General features: G+C 32.7%; 1 protein-coding gene across 1 annotated transcript in view; it reads left to right on the top strand.

Moving 5' to 3' along the window:
* The first annotated feature begins 2,610 nt into the window (after positions 1-2,610).
* LOC145256332 (UDP-glucuronosyltransferase 1-2-like) overlaps positions 2,611-6,577 on the top strand; it is a 28,314-nt gene continuing 24,347 nt past the window's right edge. The window contains exon 1 of the mRNA XM_080115108.1: positions 2,611-2,925. The gene's annotated coding sequence lies outside the window, so the exon portion shown is untranslated. The remainder of the gene's footprint in view (positions 2,926-6,577) is intronic.

Here is a 6,577-nt window from a genome sequence, read left to right as displayed (position 1 = left end):
GTGTGTGTGTGTGTGTGTGTGTGTGTGTGTGTGTGTGTGTGTGTGTGTGTGTGTGGTCACGAATAGGCCCCTATATGGTTGACTATTTTAAAAAACTGATTACATATAATGATAGAAGATGTATCGAGACACAGGAATCGATAGGTTTGATCTGGCAGAACGGTGGTTCATGAAAATTGTGGGGTCTACGTTCGCGCCTGACCCCAAAGTATGGGTATAAAAAATGAAAAAAACGTTTACAAGGGGGTTTGATATAGATGTACATAAGAATACTTTGATAAGTATATTTCAACTTAAATAGGGATGGTATAATATAATTGTGGGGTCTACGTTCGCGCCTCTACTCCATGAAAATATGGCACAAACTTTAACAAAGATTTTTCATATCTATTTGCGTAAGTATTCTTTAATAATTATGTTTCAGTTTGAAGAAATATGGGATGATAAAATTATTGGGTGTTCGTTCGCGTCTGACCTCCATAGAATGGAAATATGTCACAAAGTTTAATAGGTTTTTTTAAAAGGGGTGAGGGTCCACAATAACACCTTAACTTTAATCTTAATTCACGTTAGCTTTTATTTATTTTTTGGAGTTGAATCATATTTTGTCGAATAAATTCACCTCATAAATTCATGTTCTTATTAATGTGAAAGACCCCCCCCCCAAAAAAAGTCGGAACTTTAGACAATTCTCGGCACAAATTTTGCATAACTCTGTTTTTTTCCTTTCCACTTGCACGTGGTACTCTTTCGAAAATAGATAAATAGATAAATAATAAAAATAAGAACGTTACATGTTATCGTGTCAAAAGACGGAAAAAATCCTGCTCACGTGATTACGTGTCTTTTTAAAAACATTTACATAACCTTATTATTTTTATTTATATATCTGTTTAACCTTTTTTGTCAGTTTACTAGAAGGAATTCGGTTGATTACAACCCTTTCTGCGTGTTCTTTCATTACAATAGTACAACCCTGAATCCGACGGCGCAATACTACATCATTCAATACTGTAAAACTGAAACGAAGCTGTTCTACTTGAAAAGGGCGCCATTTTCTTCTTATTCATATTTATATCGATTCTTTGCTTTAAAAAACTAAAGTAAAACGTGTTTACTTTTTTAATATCCCATTTTGCTGTTTCGGATTATTTTACTAAAGTAAGTAAAGCTTCATTATTTTTTTTAAAACTGTTTTTGTTTCTTTGTTTTTCGATATTTCGTTGATATTATTTAGTAAGAGTGTTTAGCAGAAAAGCCAACAAACGACTACCCGAAAAAATAAATATACAAGAAATAAATGTTACCATAGTCAATAAAAGTTCAGTTCATTTTTTTGTTTTGAAATAGTTTTTAATGCTCTTTACTTGAAATAATTTCAGCGATCCGAAATTAAAACGAAATTTGAGTCGATAACTACTTAAATGAATTTATATAAACTACACATGCCTTAATCGAATATTCATCAAGCACAAAATAACGGAAAACATTAAAATATGTTTATAAATATTCCTTACGTTGACGGAACTCTCTTAAATTGTTAACACATAATGCTCAGGTGCCCCTCCTTCAAATTGAAAACGGGCTCTCCATTTCAAAGTCACTGCCATTTTGATTTTTTTTTTTAAACCGGTTCGTGAATTAAAAAAAAAATTTACAAACTACTTAAAAATACAAAGCAATGAACTTTTCTACCATAAAAGTAACTTTTATTGACTATGGTAACATTTATTTCTTGTATATTTATATTATTATATATATATAACATTTTCTCTTTGTAAGGAAACATCATTTTGTTGGTCACTCTTGGCTACGAATGGAAAAAAAGTTGATATAAAAAAATATATTTTCGCGAAAATTATCTTTACTTTCATCATATTTTGCTTTGGGTAAAATTTTTGGGTATCAAAACCAATCTCTTTACAACCCCCTCCTTTTCATAACCTATCATACTTTCATCAATCACAGTCCATTGTCTGTGGGCTGTTTTTTTAACCCAGTCAACGACGGGTACTTCTGCGAGTATATATATATATATATATATATATATATATATATATATATATATATATAAAATAAAAATTATAACACGGAAATTACATAATTGTCGATGCAATAATTTATTTCAACCTTATGGTATTTTCAAGCATCTAAATCAGACAATTACATTTTTGATACTTTTGGTATTTTCAAGCATCTAAATCAGACAATTACATTTTTGATATTTTTGAGTATCAAAAATGTAATTGTCTGATTTAGATGCTTGAAAATACCATAAGGTTGAAATAAATTATTGCATCGACAATTATGTAATTTCCGTGTTATAATTTTTATCTTATTGCTCTGTTTACCACATTGAGCTCTCATACCCGGATTTCCTCTGGATTTATTCCATTATAACACTATATATATATATATATATATATATATATATATATATATATATATATATATATATATATATATATATATAGGGTGACCCCCCCCAAAACGGGCCCCAGCTCTAATTAGGCTCCTTTTCTTAGTGTTTTGTCCGAATGAAATAAAAAAAACTTGGGTCTTTGGCCTTTTTTTCTCCGTTCTATAGCATATGTTCTAGATGGTCTCCATTTAGCTTTTGTTTTTTTTAGGTCACCCTGTATTTATGGCTAAGTAAGGTGAAAATATTTGTGTATATTTATAGATACATTGGCTCAAATAACGAGTGTTTTCTGAACCAAAAATTGTTTGTGTGCATTTGGTTAAATCCGCATAACAATCCTACATACATAAGGGATGTATGTGTGCGTGTGTTTACGTGCGTGTGTTTACGTGCGTGTGTTTACGTGCGTGTGTACCGGCGATTTTCACATCATTTGTTAACATTATTTCCAGAGAAATCCTCGACTTCAGCGGATGGGAAAACAAATGCTGGACTGTTTTGAGGTCAGTTGAAAATTTACCATTATCGGATTTCTTGCACTGTATCAATCCTCCTTGTAATTTAATTTCTCCTAATCTTTCTTCTAAACTATTAGAACTGTCTCTAGTGCTCATGATATTATTGGCATCACTGTACATGCTGTATATTCCTTTTTAGATAAATTCATATTTAATTTACTCTCCCCCACCCAAGCCAGGCATATGGCCATTTGGAACAGAAAGGGCTATTATTTGGAATCCTGTCTAACAGGAGGCTGTGAAAGGTTGAAGAACGAGATGTTTGTTCACATTACATTTAAACTTCCAGGTGTTAGTACAGTCACGGATTACAGGGAAGGAATTCTAAAATCTAGTAGTGCGAGAGTAGAAGATATTAGAGTAGAAGGTTTTCTGTCATCTAAGGACTTGAAAGGGACGGGATTTTACTACTTGTCAGGTAAATCGACGGTACGTACGTTGAGGGGGCACAAATGTTATGAGTTCATCAGAGCACATTCCATTGTAAAACAGGCACAGGCATACAATATCGTGATGATGGGACAGTGGTTGGAGCTTCGTTGATAGTGTAAGACCCCTTAGATTTGAGACTCTTTTATGGACCATGTGTAAAAGGGAGAGGCTACTTGTAGATTCCCAAGCCCAGATGATGCACCAATATTTCACGTATGGGTGAATGATGGTTTTGAAGATATAAGATACTTTCAGATGTGAATAATTTTCTAATATGTTAAAGGGAGCCCACCTTCTTTGCAGCAGCCTTGACAATGTTTTTAATGCATTTGTTCCAATTTATGATATGAATATCAGGCCTTAGCGTATTATTGTATAACTAAAATTGATTAGAATGAAACAGATTTATCTCAATTGGTTTCAGATTTATCTCAGTTGGTTGGTGGCATTCTGCTACGAGTTTATCTGAGAACATTCCATTAAAGTACCTGTAAAACAAGCACATTGATGCAACATTAGTGTGATGGGACAGGAGCTGGAGCTTGACCGACAGTGCGGGACTTAATAGATTTGAAACTCTTTTTTTTACCCTGTCTAAGAGTGAGAGACTAGTGATAGATGCACCAATCTAATTGCAACAATACTCCATGCATGGACGATTTTTGACTTTGTAAAGATATAGGATGCTCTCTAGTGTAAGTAGTTTTCTAGCATGGTAGATGGAGCCCACCTTCTTTGCACCATCTTTCGTAATGTCCTTAATGTATTTGTTTCAATTCGTGTTACCTGTGAATGTTAGGCTTAGGAGTTTGAAAGATGGACTCTCAGGTAGCGCATTATTTGTTATGGCAATCAGTGAGAAAGTAATCACTCTATAACATGCACGAGAGAAGAACAGATGTACATAATTCCAAGACTATGGCAGAATCGTCAGAAAATTACCTCCAGCGCAATGAGGACGGAATTGGACGCTAACATTAAATGCTTGTAAGACTAAGCTGTTCTCCTTTGACAATTACAAGATGCCTCTTCAATCACCAATATCCATGACAACACCCTACCTGAGAATTCATCTGTCAAATTTATCGGCTTAACATTCACAGGTAATATGAACTGAAACAAATGCATTGAGGATATTGCGAAGGCTGCTGCAAAGAAGGTAGACTTCCTCTAACGTGCTAGAAAATTATTCACACCTGAGAGTATCCATTGTCTCTACAAGGTCACCATTCGCCCATGCATGGAGTATTGTTGCCACATCTGGGCTAGTGTATCTATCACTAGTCTCTCTCTCTCTCTCTCTCTCTCTCTCTCTCTCTCTCTCTCTCTCTCTCTCTCTCTCTTGGGTAGGGTCCAAAAAATAGTTCTCAATCTAATCGGTCCCAATTTGTCAACTAGGGCTCCAACCCCAGTCCCATTGCCGCAACGTTGCATCCCTGTACTTGTTTTACAAATATTTTAATGGAATGTGTTCTGATGAACTCATTGCACTTGTGTCCCCTCGACGTACATGTCCCTGACAAACCTGCTTAGCAACAAAATCTCACCCCTTCACTGTTGAGGTCCCTAAATGCCAGAAAGCTTTCTACTCTAATAGTTTCTTCCCTCGAACAGCTAGACTTTTGAATTCCTTTCTGGCTACCTGTTTCCCTAACTGTATTGCTATGCAAAGTTTAAATGTAATGTAAACCAACATCTTGTTAATCTTTCCTAGGTCCCAAATAGTAGTCCCTTGCGTCCAAGTGGCGATATGCCTTGTTAGGGGTAAACGTGAATAATAAAAAAAACATTAAATATTACCGACCATTAGCGGCTACATTCCACTACACACTGAAGGTCATTTTCTAGGGTTTCAGCTTTATGTTTTTAATGAGGTTTTCAACTTCTTTTATTCTCACGAAATTTATTATCAAACAAATTTGTCTTCCTTTATTGATGCCCAGCCGCATTGGTTAGATGATTTTATCCGTTTGTATTTCAAATTATCATGATGTACTCTAGGTGTATCAGAACTTTTGTAGGAATTTTTGACACCCCTAACATGAAACTGCGAATAAAAAACTCGTAATTTCTCTTTCAAAAGTAGGTCGTTTATTTTCTTTATGGATTATACTTCCAAAATAAACTATTAAAGTTGTATAAAAAGTAATAAATATATTATTTTTTAAAAAACAGTAATGAAATTAATTGAATTTTACGAGTTCAGTATTTTTCAATTTTTAAAACTTTAAAAATCGATCCAAATTTTTCTATTGATTCTATTTTTATTTTATTTTCAGGGTCAATGGAAAATTTTATGCTCTTTCCAATAAACTGAATATAATATTTTAGACAAACGTTTTCTTTTTTAATTCACGCACCCCCCCCCCCATTTTGAAATGTCTATTAAAAAGTAAATAATTAATTTATTCACCAAAGTTTTATATATCACAAATTGAAGATAAAAGATCAATAAATAATGTATTCAAATTTAAAACAAAAAAAAAAAGAAGTGCTTTTAGAAATTTACCTGTAAAGTCCGAAGTTTAAAACTTTTTTTTTAACCACGTTGTTTGTTTGTTTGTTTTTTTGTTTGTTTTTTTAAATGAAACCTTGGTCCTTGCTCCTTTGATTGAAAAAAAAAATAGGGCTTGAATTAAATTTTTTGAGTAGTTATAAGCTTGGAAAGACAGGGAGTCGAATTAATTCACGCCCCCCATTTTGAAATGTCTATTAAAAAGTAAATAATTAATTTACTCACCAAAGTTTTATATATCACAAATTGAAGATAAAAGATCAATAAATAATATATTCAAGTTTAAAACAAAAAAAGAAGTGTTTTTTAGAAATTTACCTGTAAAGTCCGAAATTTAAAACCCTTTTTTTTTAACCACGTTGTTTGTTTTTTGGGTTTTTTTTTAATGAAACCTTGGTCCTTGTTCCTTTAATTGAAAAAAATTAGGGCTTGAATTACATTTTTCGAGTAGTTATAAGCTTGGAAAACAGGGGGTCGAATTAATTCACGCCCCTCATTTTGAAATGTCTATTAAAAAGTAAATAATTAATTTACTCACCAAAGTTTCATATATCACAAATTGAAGATAAAATATCAATAAATAATATATTCAAAATTTAAAACAAAAAAAAAGAAATGTTTTTTAGAAATTTACCTGTAAAGTCCGAAGTTTAAAACCTTTAAAAAAAAAACACGTTTGTTTTTTTGGAT

This window comes from Euprymna scolopes, chromosome 32, assembly GCF_053919585.1.
Source record: "Euprymna scolopes isolate OS-2025 chromosome 32, ASM5391958v1, whole genome shotgun sequence".
In the NCBI taxonomy this organism is placed as follows: Eukaryota; Metazoa; Mollusca; class Cephalopoda; order Sepiida; family Sepiolidae; genus Euprymna; species Euprymna scolopes.
The sequence above is the reverse complement of the archived record's forward strand: the minus strand, read 5'-3'. Positions and strand labels throughout refer to the sequence as shown.